Source organism: Eucyclogobius newberryi, unplaced genomic scaffold, assembly GCF_026437365.1.
Source record: "Eucyclogobius newberryi isolate DKJ021-1_F unplaced genomic scaffold, fEucNew1.0.hap1 SCAF_11, whole genome shotgun sequence".
Taxonomy (NCBI): domain Eukaryota; kingdom Metazoa; phylum Chordata; class Actinopteri; order Gobiiformes; family Gobiidae; genus Eucyclogobius; species Eucyclogobius newberryi.
In genome coordinates, this window is record NW_027315735.1 from 14,353,660 (window position 1) to 14,372,108 (window position 18,449).

The 18,449-nt window shown below is 39.9% G+C and overlaps 1 long non-coding RNA gene across 1 annotated transcript; it reads left to right on the forward strand.

The window, feature by feature from the left end:
* The first annotated feature begins 1,025 nt into the window (after positions 1–1,025).
* LOC140346872 (uncharacterized) lies at positions 1,026–2,000 on the forward strand. Its single transcript, XR_011924342.1, has 4 exons — positions 1,026–1,093; positions 1,174–1,292; positions 1,384–1,752; positions 1,842–2,000. It is a non-coding gene; the product is annotated as an uncharacterized lncRNA (long non-coding RNA).
* The last annotated feature ends 16,449 nt before the right edge of the window (positions 2,001–18,449 follow it).

Sequence of the window (18,449 nt, forward strand, 5' to 3'; positions counted from 1 at the left end):
TGGGATTATTAAAATAAGAAGGGGAAATAATGAACAACAGTGACCCGAAAGCGCATACAAAATAAATGACAGAAAAAACATAAATATGTATATCAAGCATGTTTTATAAAAAAATGAAACAACGACATAGATTAATTTAGTTTATTTAATTCATTTTGTCAGTGGAACATTCCGGCGGGATCAAGCGGAAGCGATGACTTTGACTTGGTCAAGGCCACTCAATAAAGTTTATTTAGTAATGCAGTATTGTTACCATGTTTTATATATTGTACGTCCCATATAATATTATAAAAATTGCATGTATATTTTTGGAGATCGTAAATTGCAAGGTGGTATGAATTTGTACAAAATCAATGTTACACCCCCATGGCCATTTCCAAATGGTTGTGACCCAGAGCGATCTGCGCATCGATCTTGCGTATCTTGCGTCATCAGTCAGTCGAGAAAAAAATGGTCGATTTGGGAACACGAGGTAAGGTTTTTGTAATTTCTCTTTTATATTAGTCAAATAACTAATGCTTTGCAAGAATTGAAAAGTGATACAATTTTGGTCAAATCATGGGTAGAGCTGCAATACAAGAATTTTTAAGCATAAATTGTGGCTAATGTAGAAGGCTTACAGATGCTAGTTAGCTTAGCAACTATTGCACTTAGCTAGCTGCGTTGGCGCCACACTGGACCACAGAGTGTCCACACAGCACATTTGTATAAATTAGGTATAATACAGGAGTGAAATTTTCAATGTGTTTAAAGAAAATAAAATTTACTCTTTCATTTTATTTGAAACGTTGGTGGGGTTATTTCTTGGCATGCTAATCAAGTCTTCAAAACGTTGCTTATATCATGTAGCTGAAACTAATGACTCAAATAAAAAGCATTTTAGATATTTGGACTTTGTCAGAAATTGTATTACTTGGTGGCCAATCTTTAGGTTTATTTTAAGTTGTTAGTTTACTTTGGTAATTGAACTAACTTAATTTAATTAATTTAGCATTAATGTTTTCTATAGTAATAATCATGAATCATTTAATTTGTTTGACAGGTGATAAAGCCATGGAGAAACTGGATGATGTCACAGTATCTATCTTAAAAGGTAACGTAAAGTATATTGTCTTGGTGTCTACATGCTCTACATTGTATGAACAATGTATGTTGTCTTTTTGTCGTAATTAGCTGCCAACATTGATGAGAGCTTGCTTTCAACACTGAGTCGTGATGATCTGAGGGACCTTTTGCTTGGGCCAGAGCATTTCAGAAGAAGGAAACAATTGTGGTCATTATTCAATCCAGAGGTATTTATTATTTTGTTAAAACATTTGGTTCTACAAATGTGCATTATGTTTAGTACTTGCAGTTCATTGTTTGTTTATTTCTGTAACACAGCAAGACCATACTGTTACTGCAAAGCAGGCTTCGATTATCCCTCAGACCACTGCTTCTCCCAATACAACCCCATTGAAGACCCTGCAGCTCCCCTGTCCACCGGAATATGTGGTCTACACCGATACTGAATTGGAGCAGTGCCGAAAGAACTACTGTGACATGGCCAGCACTGGCACGGAAGAGTGTATCATGTCTAAAGAGTTAAGATGCAGGCTGGTGAGGAAGACCATTACAAGTATGGTGTCTCTACTTAGAGCAAGCCCCGGTCAAATGGTCCAATATCCCTCCAAAACCGATGTCACTGCAATGGCTAAAAGAATCGTGGAATACTACTCAATGCTGCAGGACAAGGATGACTGCACAAAATATGTATGTATGATTCTTTTTGTTTTTGCTTTTTAGACTAAATGTTGTTCTTTTTGGTGCAACCATGAAAATAATTTACAATTTGTTTCCAGGGGAGCATTAATGCCTACCTGCTAAAAAGATTGCAAAATATAAAATCCCCAGTTAAAAAGCAGGATCCGACACCTGAGAGAGGCCGGCCAAAGAAAAGGCGGATTGACTTCTTGAGTGACAAAGAATTAAATGAGGAAAAGGCAGATTATGATGCTGATGCTGATTCCAGTGGGACATCGACCAGTGGGGGGCATCAACCATTCTGCTTTCACCAGCCAGCAATTCTGATGATGATTTTAATTCAAATTCATGTAAGTACCCTACAGTATGTAACATACTCCATACACAAAATCTGTTAAACAATATTTTCTTGATAAGCATTATTTGACCATATTTGGATAACTCAAAATGCATTCTTGTCAAACCATATCAGTAAGGTAAAACCTGAAGTCAGTTCTTTGGCTAATTTACTGCGCAAACTTCCGCCCTAAATTCTTGCAGTGGAGGATATTTTATCATTTTATTACATTTTTAACAAGTCCTATCAGCTTTCAATAGTAAATTAAAATAATAGTTGACTGAAATGTTCTTTGATTTTTCCATTTTAGTGGAAGAGGATAGTCTGCTGATACAAGTCAGGCACTACAAAACACTCCAGGAAATGTATAGGAAGCCAAAGCCAAACCAAGATGCGGTTATCCAGTTATTGGATCTTGAGTTTCAGGCCAGAAGGGCATACATTGACTCAAATGCCACCAGAGAGGAGAACAGAGCTGCCCAAATCTTGGAAGCATATCCATGTTTCAAGGAGCTTCATAATGTAAGTTATAATAAGTCAGATTTGATTTTACTGTTGCACCAAATAATCTTCTTTTCTCATTTCAGGTTTTGGGTGAGCTACGCAGGATTTTGGACTCATCCAATGATAAATTCCTGGATCAAGTTCGACAGAGATGGGGGGAGTTCAAAGTAAGTTTTATTAGTGGCTTTATTTATACCTCAAATTTACTGTATGGAATTTTATTTTTAGTTTTTGTTACAGCTGATGCCCACATTGCGTTGAAGGCGCTACCAGCACTCTTTCCCTCTTCAGCGCTTCCGCCCAAAAAAATGGGGTGTGCCAGTGAGGCTTTATTGCACAGCCTTAAGGTAAAATGCTTTTTATAGAGTTGCATTAAGAACACACTAACAGTTGACATTTACAACACCCAGATAAAATGTATTGTTTTTCTGTTTAATAGCCTTCAGAAGACCCCCATGTTTTTCTACAAAAGAGAACTCTCTCCTGTCCTGTACTACTTTTCGATGGTTGCAAGTGCATCATTGCGGTGGGCAATACACCAGTTGCAACATTAGATAAAGAACAGCTTGGTGAGGGGGTAATTTATCTTATGTCTTATTATTACACTTTCCATCTGACGTACCCCAAATGTGTGGCAACCTTACTGTCTGTCATGCAGACAGAAGTACTTCAGGATGCCATTCATGAGAGCGACACCACCTCCTCATACAAAAAAGCCCTGGCAGAGTGGCGTGATTTCATTGGATAGTAGTGCTGTATTTTGGAGATGGAGGAAGGGGATTTTAGAGTGTCTGTTTTTCTCTTCATTGTTTTTTTGTATTTGTTGAAATTGCAGCTTTGTTCTAAAAGCGTTCACATGCAAGATTTAGGTGAGCAAGTTTAAGGTCTTTGCTTTGTGAATGTTTGTGCCACAAAATGTTTTTGCAACAGTAAATCTGTGTGTCCATTACAGATGTAATTTTATACTTAGCTATGGCACTGGATTGTTCAAGATTTTGTCAACGTGTACAATATTTTAGAAAATAAAGATATTGACACTCATTTTGAGTTTATTTTACTTTTTCTTAAAATAAGCAAATTAAGAATTTAAGATTTATTTGCTAAAATTAAGTATAAATAAAACTAATAATAAGCTTTATATTCTAGTTTTAAGATTTTCTACCTTAATTTGCTGCTTACAATTAGTGTTTTATGCTTAATTTTAGATAATTTAATTTGGATTGTTACTTAGAATAAGTGTTTTTAGCTTATTTTAAGAGTTATACCCACTTAGAAAAAAAGTCTTATTTCAAGAATTCTTGATAAGTAAAATTCACTTACCCCACTGGCAGATAATTTCACTTAATTCAAGTAGATTTTCCCCTAAAACAAGTGTATTTTTCTAGTTTTAAGGTGGTGTAAATTTGCAGTGCAGGGACCACTTCACCAGGGGAGGGGCATCTGGGTCCATAGGTCCTCAGGAGTGAGAGAAAGAAAAAGAAGGCGGTGAACAGTTTGCAAGTGGAATTAAAAAATAAATATTGTTTGATAGCATAAGTAGTCAGAAGAAGAGGATAGTGCTCAAGCTGTCATATTTCCCCCAGCATAGTTACTCTTAGGGCAGCGTAGCTAAAGCTGTGTGTTTATATTTCTGTTCCTAACTAGTCTGACCATAAGCGATTTCAAAGAGGAACGTTTTAAGCCTGGACTTAAATGAAGAGACTGTGTCAGCATATTTAACATGGGTCGGGAGCTGATTCCATAACACAGGAGCTTGGTAGCTAAACGCTCTACCTCCTACTGTGCTTTTAGAGACTCTTGGGACCACCAGAAGGCCAGCATTCTGAGAGCGAAGAGCTCTGTTTGGATGATATGGTTCTATAGCATCTTTGAGGTAGGATGGGGCCATGTCATTTATGGCTTTGTAGGTCAAGAGTAGAATTTTGAATTTGATTCTAAACTGGACAGGAGCCAGTGAAGAGACTTCAGCACTGGCGTAATGTGCTCTCTTCTTTTTGTTCCTGTTAGTAATCTTGCTGCTGCATTTTGAACCAGTTGAAAGCTTTTTATGGAGCTTTTAGGACACGCTGTGAGCAGGAGTTACAGTAGTCTAATCTAGTCGTTACAAATGCATGGATAAGTTTTTCGGCATCACTTTTAGGCAGGAGTCTTCTGATTTTGGCTATGTTGCGCAGATGGAAATAGGCTGTTTTACAAGCTTGATTTATATGAGCTTTAAATGAGAGCTCCTGGTCAAATAAGACTCCAAGATTTCTTACAGTAGAACTAGAGGCTACACTAACATTGTCCAGTGTGACTATCTGCTCAGATAGACCGTCTCGTAGATGCTTAGGACCAGCACAATGACCTCGGTTTTTTCAGGGTTAAGAAGCAGGTAGTTAAGTGTCATCCAGGTTTTTATCTCCTTCACACAAGCACTAAGTCTGTCTACTTGATCGCTCTGATCAGGTTTCATTGATAAATACAGCTGAGTGTCGTCTGCATAGCAGTGGAAGTTAATGCCATGCTTTCTGATAATGTGACCTAACTGCAGCATATAAAGAGTAAACAGAATTGGACCGAGTACCGAACCCTGTGGCACACCGTAAATTACTTTAGAGCAAGGTGAGGAGCTCTTGTTTACATTAACAAATTGGTACCTATCAGATAAATAGGATTTAAATCAGCTGAGGGCTGTTCCTCCAACACCTACATCACATTCTAACCTCTGCAGTAGAATGTTGTGGTCGATGGTGTCAAACGCTGAGGTCCAACAGAACCAGGATTGAGACCAGTCCATCGTCAGCGGCTAATAACAAATCATTTGTGACTTTAACTAGTGCAGTTTCAGTGCTGTGGTGGGCTCTGAACCCTGACTGGAAAACTTCAAATAAGTTATTGTCCTGCAGGTGGCGAAAAAGCTGTTTTACTACAACTTTTTCAAGGATTTTAGAGACAAAGGGAAGATTTGAAATAGGTCTGTAGTTTATCAATAGGTTGGGATCTAGATTAGGCTTTTTCAGAAGAGGTTTAATGACTGCATGTTTGAAGGACTGTGGAACATAAGCACTTTCGAGTGAAGTATTTGATGAGAGCTTGCTCTGGTGTATTTGTAGTCATGGTAACAGAGTTTGACACATCACCTGTCTCGGCTCGGATTGATATGAAATCAGCAGCTTTCACTTCAACACGACAAAAGCCAGCAAACAGTTGAGCAGCTCGTTTTGAGTCGTTTTAAGCAGTTTTAAGACGTAAACACGAAAAACACGGCGTGTGGCACTTCCTCGTAGGCGCGCGCACATGTCTGTGTCTCTAGCGTAAAAAGCGTAACTACTACGTTCAAAAGGGCGCTCCAGATTGCGCCCGTCAGTCGCTATTTTCCTATGGCAAAAGCCATAGTCACTTTTGATTGTGATTTGATAAAATCACAATCAAAAATTTTTTTGGCTAAAAATCCCCATTGCTTTTCTATGGGGCTTTGGGGCGCTTTTCAAACCGCCCCACGGCTACGAAAGAGACGCAGGCTGCGCCAGGCCGCAGACAAAGTATACATCTATATCTATTTATAGATATATATATGGATATATATTATTATTTTACACATTTACACTAATAAGAATATAAGATATTTCTGAATAAATTATATTGTTTTTAGACACAAAACAAATTGACGTAGTTGGCAGATTGACGGGGGCGGCGCCCCAGCGCCCATAATGGACCAGCCGCTGCTGCTGTTGGACCAGTTCGCTGCACTGTAGACAAGCTTCAGCCAATCAAATACAAACTGACAAACCGACACTTTAAAGGTCCCATAACATGCAAAATCGACTTTTCAGAGCTTTCAACCTTCTTACATTGCTATTTGTGCTTCATATATGTACCCAGAGTGTTTTTTTTGATTGATTCCCGCAGTTTTTAGCTATATTACAGACTATCTCCTTTCCTCGAATCTCCAAACTGACGGGCGGTGGGGCAAGACCGCGTCATAACCACAGGCACGCGTCATCATCCCCCCTTTATTTAGTCTCAAAGTAGTGTTGATCTGAAGTTCTATCGTTTCTCACTCACTGGCGCGGAGCTGCGCAGCGCGGAGCAGACAGCTGTGGGGCACACACTACGTCACGGGTGGGCGGGGCACACACGCGCTCTCTGAGACTACGTCACGGGTTGGGCGGGGGAGCCAGATCGCTCTTCGCAAGGGTGGGGGCGAATCTCAAACCAAGCCGTCTGCATTTCCGGGTTGGTGAGGGGGTCCAAGGTCTGGGTGATATTTCTTAACTATTATGTTATGGGTGTTGCACAACCCTTATTATTATCAATTATACACTTAGGATAGACTACGAAACGTGAAAAAAAGCATGTTATGGCACCTTTAAGGAGCTCCACTCTTCTAGCTTCTACCAGGTGAATAACATGTCACTTCTTTAAATATAGTTTCATTTCCACCTCCAGTTCTGCATCAGGATCCAGTGACTGTGGCTCTGTCAGTCTTGTTGTCTGGCTGTGTGCTGGTGATCATCGTCCTCTGTGTGAAGAGAGTCTGTGCACACTGCAGAGGTGACTTATTCTAAATGTGGACCATTTCCTCTTACAGTTTAATGTGACTGTTTTGTAATAGTGTGGCATATTTTACAGATTCTCCTGATACTGTCACTCGTCCACAGCGTTCTGAAAATATGGTATGTGATGATAATGCTGAACAAAGAATTGTGCCGCTGTAGTATAGAGATTTTACAACATGTTTATTTCCTCTTCATATTTGCAGGGCACAAGTGCAGATGTGAACTGCGCAGCGCTGAATTTCTCCTCTAGAAAAGTGAAACAGAGCAGTAAAAGAAGAGCAGAGCAGGAGTGTGTGTACTCCTCTGTGAGAGCAGACCAGCACAGATAGACCAGCCTCAAAGGAAACAGGCCGGAATATATAGACACTTTGTTTTTGTTGTAGTATTTTAAGTATTCTGCTTTTGTGCAAATGTTAGTCATAATGATATTTTTTACAAAACATTTACTTTTTACCAATACTTTTGAAATGTAAATGTCTTTAGAATGAAATCAATTGCTCTGTGAAACATAATAACATTTTGTAAAATAAAAGGCCCCACACACTGACTCCATGCTGTTCTCTTTGATTTGTTTGATTTTATTCCACATTATCCTTTTAAAAGTAGTTCAAAATACACATGAAAATAACAAGTGTCAACAATTATAATTACATGTATACATTTAAATTACTGAAATCATTTTAAGCTTTATTTCACCATATTATATAATTAAACCTGCAGTCGTCCAAATAGATACAAAAAATGATTTGTTGCCAAATGCTGGTCCTGGACTGTGCCTATTTTAAAACTAATAAACAGACTAAAGTTACATATTTACACATTTCCATCATGTAAGAATCGTGTCCTATAGAATTCTTATCTTCTTTAAGTTTACTGCCTCAGAATGAGAGATTTGATTCTACTTCACATGAACAAAAGTGACATAAGTGAAGACACATTCTGTTTCTGCCGCTTCAATCGTCCGATGCAGCGCGGCTTCACAGTCCGACCGCTTTATCCTCACCTGTTTTGTAAGAACAACATTATAATAAGAAGAATGTATTGAATAAGAAACATTAATATTAACATATTTTTTGGTACCTCAGTTCTTTGTTGATCGTGGCCTTGTTTCGTTTTTTTGTTGAGATTCTTTGTGGTCAAACAAATGAGAGTAAAACAGACGAGACCCAAGAAACTACTCAGCAGGATAAGAGCCAGATTAGCCTCATGTAAAACACACCTGCATTTCTCTGTGAGGGAAAAACAGAATCAACTATAAAGAACACAATTATGTACATTTACATATTCAACCGTGTTTGGACCTGTAAACAACACAATCTAATAAGTCTGTAAATACCTGTAACATTGACTGTGGTTCCATTTCCAAAGAGAATGAGTCCACAGGCTGCCACAGCACAGTGGTACGTCCCGGCCTCAGAGACACTCATGGTTTTGGACAAAGTGTAGAGACATTTGTGAGGACCAGGACCTTCTGTGCTCCTGTCACACTGACCAGAGCTGTTCCTCTGAGTGTAGACTAAACCAGGACCAGAGTCCAGTCCAGATCTGAACCACCAAACCATGTGCTCCTCAAAACACTGAGCATTCTCAGTTTGGACCCAACACTGAAGATCCACAGAGTCTCCTGAGTCTACTGGACCAGAGAGATCTGGACTCACCACGCTCACGCCTGAGTCTGGACCTGAAGAATGTCATTATATGTCAAAGACATTCAAGTAAGCTACAGAACATAAATGACAAAATATCAAAGTAGTTTACCTTTAACGTTCAAAAATGTGACACTCACAAAGGTCATATTTTTTGACAGTAGTTGTACTTTCACACAGTAGTAAAACCCAGTGTCACTCGGCTGTGCTGCATCAAGACTCAGTACAAAAGATCCAGGTTCTTGTTTAGTTTTAATGGAAGAATGTGGAGATCCATATGATATTTTATCATCAAATGACGGAGTTCCTCCTAAAGACTCAGGCACATTTCCAGAGAGTCTGATCCAGTACAAAGTTGTGCTGCTGCTGTCAGAAGAATCACGAGGACATTTTAGAGTCACTGTTTCTCCAACATTGAAAGTCTTTGCCTCAAACACAGAATCACTGGCACATCCTGCAAAACAAAGAGAATAATTCTTAGAACAGTTTCTATTATTTCCATCATAGAAACAAAGTTTACATCAGAATATTTGTTAATAAATACAAAACAAAGTAAGAATGAAATTACTTTTTAGATTATTTGCGTACATAAAAGTGTTGTAAATACTTACGTGCCAGTGTGAGGAATGGCAGTGCACATAGCAGATGGAACAAGATCATTTTGACCCACTGAATAGAACAATCTTCTGCCAGCGCTTTATAAAATGTTGCCTTATTATAATGATATAAGTGGGAGGAGCACTTCAGAACAATCTGATTGGTCCGTGATACTTCGCTTCACCACCAGGGAAATAACAACAACAAACATTTCACATTAAATTACATCATTCACACATTTTAATTCATACTTTGCTTGTTTGGAGAATACTCCAATGTTCTGAGCGTCTGTAGCAGGAAAATTATCCATATGTTTTATCATTTTAGTCATTGGATCGTCTCAGAGTTTAGCCCAACTCTGTCCAAACTAAACAAAAGGAAACATTTTGGACGATGGAAGAAACCCATCCAGGCACAGGGAGAACATCCACACTTCATACAACGACTCAATATTCAAATCCATGTTGCTCTGAGGTGATTTCTGTGTTTCATTTAATGAAAACATGAAAACAGTGAAAATGAACATGAGCCATTGCACTGCAGATCCAGCCCAAACTACAAAGGAGATGACAACAATCAATCAATATATAACACATAAAACACGAGGGACGACTGACCTCTTCCCCACACGGAATTATCAAAAGGGAAGAGGAAGTCACGGCCCCCAAACTTATACCAGTGCCACAAGGGGAACACACGAAGAAGAAGTAGGGACTGGAGGACCAATACAGCACAGTAAATCAAGTACCAGTTATATTAAACACAATCATTAAAATAAAGAATAATAACGATTTTGTGTAATTATAATACAATAATATATGGACTGGTTACATAAGGGACAAAGAATGGTGTCACGTCTTCAACATGGGGCAGTTTAGAGTATTTTGGGATGTATCCTGAACCATGAGCCCATTTGAAAAGGAGTCCAGCCCTGGAAATGTTGGGGAATTTGACCCTCACACTGCTGTGAGTTTACAATTTCAAATACAATATGCACATGCAGAGTTCTCCGATAAACAGACATATTTCCCTCTTGCCCCCAAGCACTTCCTGCTTGTGTTCTCTGGTTGTCCCTTCCTTCTCCATGCTCTCAGTGCCGTGGTGAGGTTATTCTCATGATAGAGGCTCCTGTGTGGTCATTGTCCCCCAAACTCAGGGTGAAGCTCCACTGTCATGGCCCCACACCAAGGGAAGTCTCACCAAGCATTAAAACTACAATGTGGGTAAAGACTACAATGAGATATGGACGACACACAGAAACCATGATAAACTTTAAATCAATAAATAAATGTATAAACTATTATTGGAATTAAAGGTGGAATATTAATTATACATTAAACATGAAAGTATGTGAATATAAAGGGTTTGTGAGAGATAAGGACAAACTTAAAATACTGCATGTGTTGAAAAACACAAATAACTTTCTATAAAGCATAGGTGTCAAACTCTGGCCCGCGGGCCAAATCCGGCCCGCCAGACGTTTTAATCCGGCCCGCCGAACATTTCAAATTCATATTTAATTATTATTTTTATTTTTTAAATCGTTTCGTAGAACCGTAGTTACATCCGTAATCGTTTTTAACGCTAAGACTACGCGTCCCACAATGCCGCCGGTGGCCGCCCCTCCCCCACGGGGCTCTGCTGCACTTCAAGCACTTTTGAGCAGAAGTTTAGTGGTGTGTCAGTTCAGGTGTACAAATAACTACACAGACGTGGAAATGTTAGTTAGTACATTTAAAAGTTTTTTTTAGATCTTGAGAAGTTTATTTTGTTATAAAGTCAAATGTTTATCTCTGTGTAGAACTGTAGATCAACTCTGAAGTTGTAATGCACATAAACTGAAGCACAGTATTGGTGAAATTCCACTTGTTTTTCTAAATACAGTTTGTGAGAACAAACGTTTTGTAATTTTTTTTAATCGATCCAGTAATTTCTTCAAAAACAGCGTATATATATATATATATATATATATATATATATATATATATATATATATATATATATATATAAAGCTGTTTATTTCTTATATTTTTAATAGTTTTATGTCTTACGTTATGTTCAGCCCACGGCCCAAAATGAGTTTGACTCCCCTGTATATAGTGCATAGTAGACATTACTACATGAAGAAGAAATAAAAACACAGTCAATTGCTTTTGCCTGTTTCATAAAACAGCTTCTAAGTGGCATTAGTTACCTTGAACTACATATGTAACATTTTACATTTTTATATTTAATCATCACAGCCATTATTGCTGTATGGGAAGTTGTTCTTAAATACATGTCATTTATAACATTCTTTCATAGGTTTTCTAATAACAAAAGCATATTTTTATGAATAGAAGTTCAGCAATAGCATTAGCCTTATGCAAAGTAATAAACTAAAAAAACACTCCTCTGGTGTGTTTGTAGTCATGGTAACAGAGTTTGACACATCACCTGTCTCGGCTCGGATTGATATGAAATCAGCAGCTTTCACTTCAACACGACAAAAGCCAGCAAACAGTTGAGCAGCTCATTTTGAGTCGTTTTGAGCAGTTTTAAGACGTAAACACGAAAAACACGGCGTGTGGCACTTCCTCGTAGGCGCGCGCACATGTCTGTGTCTCTAGCGTAAAAAGCGTAACGACTACGTTCAAAAGGGCGCTCCAGATTGCGCCCGTCAGTCGCTATTTTCCTATGGCAAAAGCCATAGTGACATAGTCACTTTTGATTGTGATTTGATAAAATCACAATCAAAAATTTTTTTGGCTAAAAATCCCCATTGCTTTTCTATGGGGCTTTGGGGCGCTTTTCAAACCGCCCCACGGCTACGAAAGAGACGCAGGCTGCGCCAGGCCGCAGGCAAAGTATACATCTATATCTATTCGTCATAAGGCGCTGGTACAGCTGGCAGCCCGGTGTAAACGCTCTCTCTCTTTTTCGGCTGGATTTGAGCGTTTTTCGTTTTCCCACCAGCCCCCCCCGCGCCCTCCGGCCGCGCTAAAGTACGGCGTGTCGTCGGTACACGTTTATATACACGTTTATATGAAAGAGGAACTTCACGAACGATCGGGACACGCACTGGAATTGCTTTAAATTAACTTGTTTTGACTTTATTCGGCTGGATTGAGTGTTTTCGTCGTGTCGTTGCGATGTGTCTTGGCTCCGGCCCCGCCCCCCGGCTCCGGCCCCGCCCCCCGGCCGGCGCCGCACCGCGTTTACACAAAGGAAGAACTCATGAAACTGCGGAGAACAGTCGTCTTACCCGGAGATCGTCACGTTATCCCGTCGCAATACTGACCTAACCTAATACTGATGTGCAATTCTGTCGTATGTACAATTGCTGTTGGAATTCATGTGCAATTCATGTGCAATTACTGTGAAATTCATGTGCAATCTATGTGCTGTCGTGACACATATTCATGTGCAATTACTGTCGGGATCACATGCAATGGTATTTATTTATTTGTCTATGGGAGTTTTTATTTATTTATAGGAGATCTTCTACTGAAAGTGTTTTTCAGACTTCCTATAAGTGATCTGTTCTTCTGTATCTACCTGCGTTGCACCAATGAAATTTCCCCATGTGGGACAATAAAGGAATATCTTATCTTATCTTATCTTATCTTATTTATAGATATATATATGGATATATATTATTATTTTACACATTTACACTAATAAGAATATAAGATATTTCTGAATAAATTATATTGTTTTTAGACACAAAAAAAATTGACGTAGTTGGCAGATTGACGGGGGCGGCGCCCCAGCGCCCATAATGGACCAGCCGCTGCTGCTGTTGGACCAGTTCGCTGCACTGTAGACAAGCTTCAGCCAATCAAATACAAACTGACAAACCGACACTTTATAGGTCCCATAACATGCAAAATCGACTTTTCAGAGCTTTTAACCTTCTTACATTGCTATTTGTGCTTCATATATGTACCCAGGGTGTTTTTTTGATTGATTCCCGCAGTTTTTAGCTATATTACAGACTATCTCCTTTCCTCGAATCTCCAAACTGACGGGCGGTGGGACAAGACCGCGTCATAACCACAGGCACGCGTCATCATCCCCCCTCACCCCCCTCCCGCCTGCCGCCCCATTCCCCCCGGCTCGGCGCTGCTCCAGACTCCCGTGTCTCCCTACAAGCCCATTCTGCTTCGATTTACGACGAAACACGGTTCAAAGAGGCCCAAAACTTCATTAATGATATCGCACTCTTTACTATTATCACAATGGTGAAGGTTTATGTGGCAGTTGATGCAGCAACCGGGAAAATAAACGGAGAGAAGTTCTATCCGATACCGAAAAACCCGGAAATAAGAGCGCGAAGGACATAAGACTTTTATATACATATATATATATATATATATATACATATATATATATATATATATATATATATATATATATATATATATATGTGGCACAGCAGCCCAAATGCCGGAACATGTCGGCCTCGGTGAAACTGAGATAAACCCGAAAAAATATTTTTTTTTTCAAATGTGTGATTTTCGTTTTTTTGCAGAATGTGCTAGTTGAAGTTATGAATAAGCCCCTGTGTGCTTCAGATAACACTATTGGTTGTCTTAAACGTATACATTAAGCTGTTAAAAATGTGGAGTTTTCGGGTCTTTTTCCTGCTCTCCTGGGGGGCGTCACCTTTTTCTAGCCAACGTGTTGTTTACATTTTCAACCAATCAGCTGTGATCCGCATGGCAGCTGCGTGCTCCGTGTTTTCCTCTCATTACTCCAGACCGTCTGCAGAGCAGTCTTCAGAGCTTACATTTCCTGGACTACATTGCAACGGAACTGTTTACTCAGGTACACTTTTACTTTACTACTAAATTATTGCTTTAACGCTGTGTTTTAAGGCGGTCTCGTGATCACTTTAGAATCTTACTTGTCTGCTCCGGTGGAGCTAATGCTAAGCTAACATGTTGCTTCAGTGCACTCTGCAATACGGGCTTAATGTGACTACTTGATGTTATCACCATGTTATCGGGTTATTTTTCGGTGTGGGTTGGCCCGTGGGTTGTGTGGGTCGTGCTTTGTGTGTATTTTATGGTGCTAAACCGGCTGTTAGCGCCACAGCCCGGAGCTAAACGCAGCTATTCGGAGCTAAGTTGTAAGCTAAACTTTGCTATGTTATCGGGTTATTTTTCGGCGAGGGAAGAGAAAAAAACTGCAAGTCCCGATACCACTTCTGGTCACGTGGCTTACGTACGTTGCACGTCACGCACGCACTGCGTCACTCGAACCAATCAGGCGCTTGCCTTGCCATTATCAGCTTCCTGTGTGTCTCTCTGTGCACGGTGTTGGGAGAGACAACAGGACGGCTGAACCAGGTAAGCTTTGCGACTAAAACACCCGCTTTTAATCACTTTAATGTGCGCCGGTTTTAAACTCGAGTGTATGTTTATGTTTTGGTGTGCTGTTCTGCAAGTGTTTTGCTTTTACGAGCAGTGTTATCTCAAGTGAGCTAGCTAGCATCGCTAGCCGAGGGCAGATGTCCCAATATCTCCGCGTTTTGCATCTTAAATACACAGTTAACGTCACAATGTGAACTGTTATCTGTGAAGCGTGTTATTACCATATTACTGTTAACCCTAATCCTTTTATCCCCCTTTTCAGAATTGGCAAAGACACCCTGACTGACATGACCTGTCTCTACGTGAAGTCTGCTAAGGAGCGTGGTAAGTGTAAAACATTATTTTGGTGATTTTCATGTTTTAATGATTAGAGTATAATTAACCATAAGCAACGTTTTTCAGGTGAGCCTGCAGTTTGCTGGCCACACCAAATTCTCCCCTGATTGTGGCTTTGGACTTATCACGCGAGCATACATGAAGACCAGGGTTGACGCTTTGGAAGACTTCGCTGAGGTTAGTTTACATTATTTGACTACTGTAATGTGTAAACATTAGCCTGGCAAAACTTCAGTGCTGCTCTCTGTTCTGCTTAAGATTTGTTTCTTCTGTTCTCATTTTTTTTACATTGTCGCCCTTGTCATCAGGGAGTGGAAAACAGCTCTCCTGAGTCTCACCTCAGTATCCCACAGCTTGTTGGAACGGTGGATGGCAAAGTGTTTGTCAAGAACTTGGACTGGCAGAAGCATCTGAGTCCCTTCTTCAGACGGCTTCCAAAGATCAAGAGTTATCAGCACTTCAGGTATTTATATTGAAACTCTCACATTGTGTTAAAAAAAAAAAAAAAAGTTAATGAGTGTTTTATGTGAAATAGTTAGCCATTTCTTAAATGTCCTGTTATTTGTTTACAGCTTTGATGCCAAGAGCCGAGAGTCACAGCACAGAAGAGTGCACAGACCAAGAAGAGGATGAGGATGTGATCTCTGATGTGATTGGACTCTGGTGGTGTACATATCATATCTATTATCTCATATCTCATATATTCAAAGCCATGGACCCGTTGCAGTTCGTATACCTGGCCCTGGCATCTGTTTTATAAGAGTTCTTCTATTAAGAGTGTTTTTTAAACTTCCTATAAGTTATCTGTCCTTTCCCCCTGTATCTACTGTGTTTTAACATTAAAGGCTATCTTATCTTATCTTTTGTTGTTTGTGTTGAATCATTCAGTGCACCATTGTTGGTGCACTGAATCACCTGTGAATTATGTTTATCGACAAATGCAATGAACCCTATTCTCATTCTGATTCTTTGATTCTATTCAGGGCCTTTTGTAATCCAAGTATTTCCATTTTAATATAGTAACTTCTAATTCTGATTCAAGTCCAGTTACCATCAAAAACAACACTCCTCTTGAGTCTTGAGTGACAGCTGTAGGGGGAGGTGGTGTCAGTGTGACAGGGGGGAGGGCTTATCTCAATGAGATGCAAATGAGCCCCCCTGTGACTCTGGGCTCACTCCGGTGAGAAACTTTGAGCCCCGTTTTCTCAGTGAATGGGTTTGAGAGTTGTATACATTCAAATGACCACAACTTACTCAAATATTATCAGATCTACATGAGAGAGACATCATTGGAACGCTTTGAATTCACACTTTCAGAATCTGAATAACTCAAAATGTCTCCGGGTAGACATGTAACTGGTTTAGCCACGGTCAAACACATACATATATATATATATATAGATCTATAGATATATCTGTTCTGCGCACGCTGTAGAATTAATACCAGTTTTATTTAGTCTCAAAGTAGTGTTGATATGAAGTTCTATCGTTTCTCACTCACTGGCGCGGAGCTGCGCATCGCGGAGCAGACAGCTGTGGGGCACACACTACGTCACGGGTGGGCGGGGCACACACACGCTCTCTGAGACTACGTCACGGGTTGGGCGGGGGAGCCAGATCGCTCTTCGCAAGGGTGAAGGCGAATATCAAACCAAGCCGTCTGCATTTCCGGGTTGGTGAGGGGGTCCAAGGTCTGGGTGATATTTCTTAACTATTATGTTATGGGTGTTGCACAACCCTTATTATTATCAATTATACACTTAGGATAGACTACGAAACGTGAAAAAAAGCATGTTATGGCACCTTTAAGGAGCTCCACTCTTCTAGCTTCTACCAGGTGAATAACATGTCACTTCTTTAAATATAGTTTCATTTCCACCTCCAGATCTGCATCAGGATCCAGTGACTGTGGCTCTGTCAGTCTTGTTGTCTGGCTGTGTGCTGGTGATCATCGTCCTCTGTGTGAAGAGAGTCTGTGTGTTACGGGTCCCGGGTGCGGCGACCATGTTAACAAAAAGAATAATTGATCTGTAATACAGACGAAAGATAAGAGGAACGAAACACACGTGCACTTGTGTCTTTTCCCAGATTATTTCTTATTTCAATAAACAAATATAATTTACATTCAGTGCATTTCAATGTTCTTTAAACAAAAATCAAAATAAAGTCAATGCTCCTCAATGTGCATCTTTCATTTTTTTCAAAACTGTTACATTAAATTATATACATTTTGCCTTAGTGCAAAAATCAGGAATAAACTAAAAGTGCTTCAAGCTTACTAATGTGGACAATGCAGCTTTAAATGTACATTAAGGTGCTTACAATATAATCAATCACACTTAACATTTCTTATTACATTTTCTATTCTACATAAACAACACATATTGGGTCCTTTAAACTCTACTAAAGTCATGTCAGGAGGATGACCAAATTAACTGGTCTAATATACAGCGTTCATAAATCAAAAGTACAGGCTAGTGTGTAAACAACACTATCAACGGAGCTGACGACGAACTCTCGCGGGTACCGCCCGAAATCTCGCGAGATCTCGGTGCAACGTGATTTGGTCTTAAACTGAGCCAAAGTCACATAAATACTCACAGTATTACGTTCTAACTGCTACAGCAGTGATACAAAGCATAAAGCTACAATATATGGCGATTTCGACCACTTACTGACCTGTAATACAGACGAAAGATAAGAGGAACGAAACACACGTGCACTTGTGTCTTTTCCCAGATTATTTCTGGAGGCAACAGGAAGTTGGTCCGTCATAGTTAACCGGAGGGAGCGCGACCACAGTGCCAAAGGTTCCGCTTGTCTCATTCTCCTCTTTCTCACCAATGCAAACACAGGACTACATATCCCAAATGTAAAATATCAATATTCCTAATTATTCAAATGTATTTGCACAAAATAAAGTGTCAATAAACAATTGTCTCAAAAACAATATACAATGTGTTCACACATATTTGGGTGTACCACACGCTCCCCAACAACAAAAAAAGTGGCTCCTGACACTTGACTTAAACCAAAACCCATAAAGTAATAAAGTCTCAACCAGTCTCTGGAATGTCTTTCTTTCAGAGTTCCAAATCTTCTCAAGTAGTCTCTCTCTTGAGATATCTGTTCAGTTTAATAGCAAGGAATAGCATACGAAACAGGTAAGTAAGGGTTAGGGGTAAGGGGGGAGGGAGGAAGAGGTTGGGGGTAAAGGGGAGGGTAATACAGAAAAGGATACGGTGAAGGCTGGACGTTGATCGTGTTCACCGTGGGGCGAGTCTGGTAGGCTGGCAGGCCCAAGGAGGGATAGGTGAAGAACGTTTGGGGTCGCCTCTGTCTGGTGGATTGTCTCAGACGGGGTGGTGACTCTTGCTGGATGACAGGC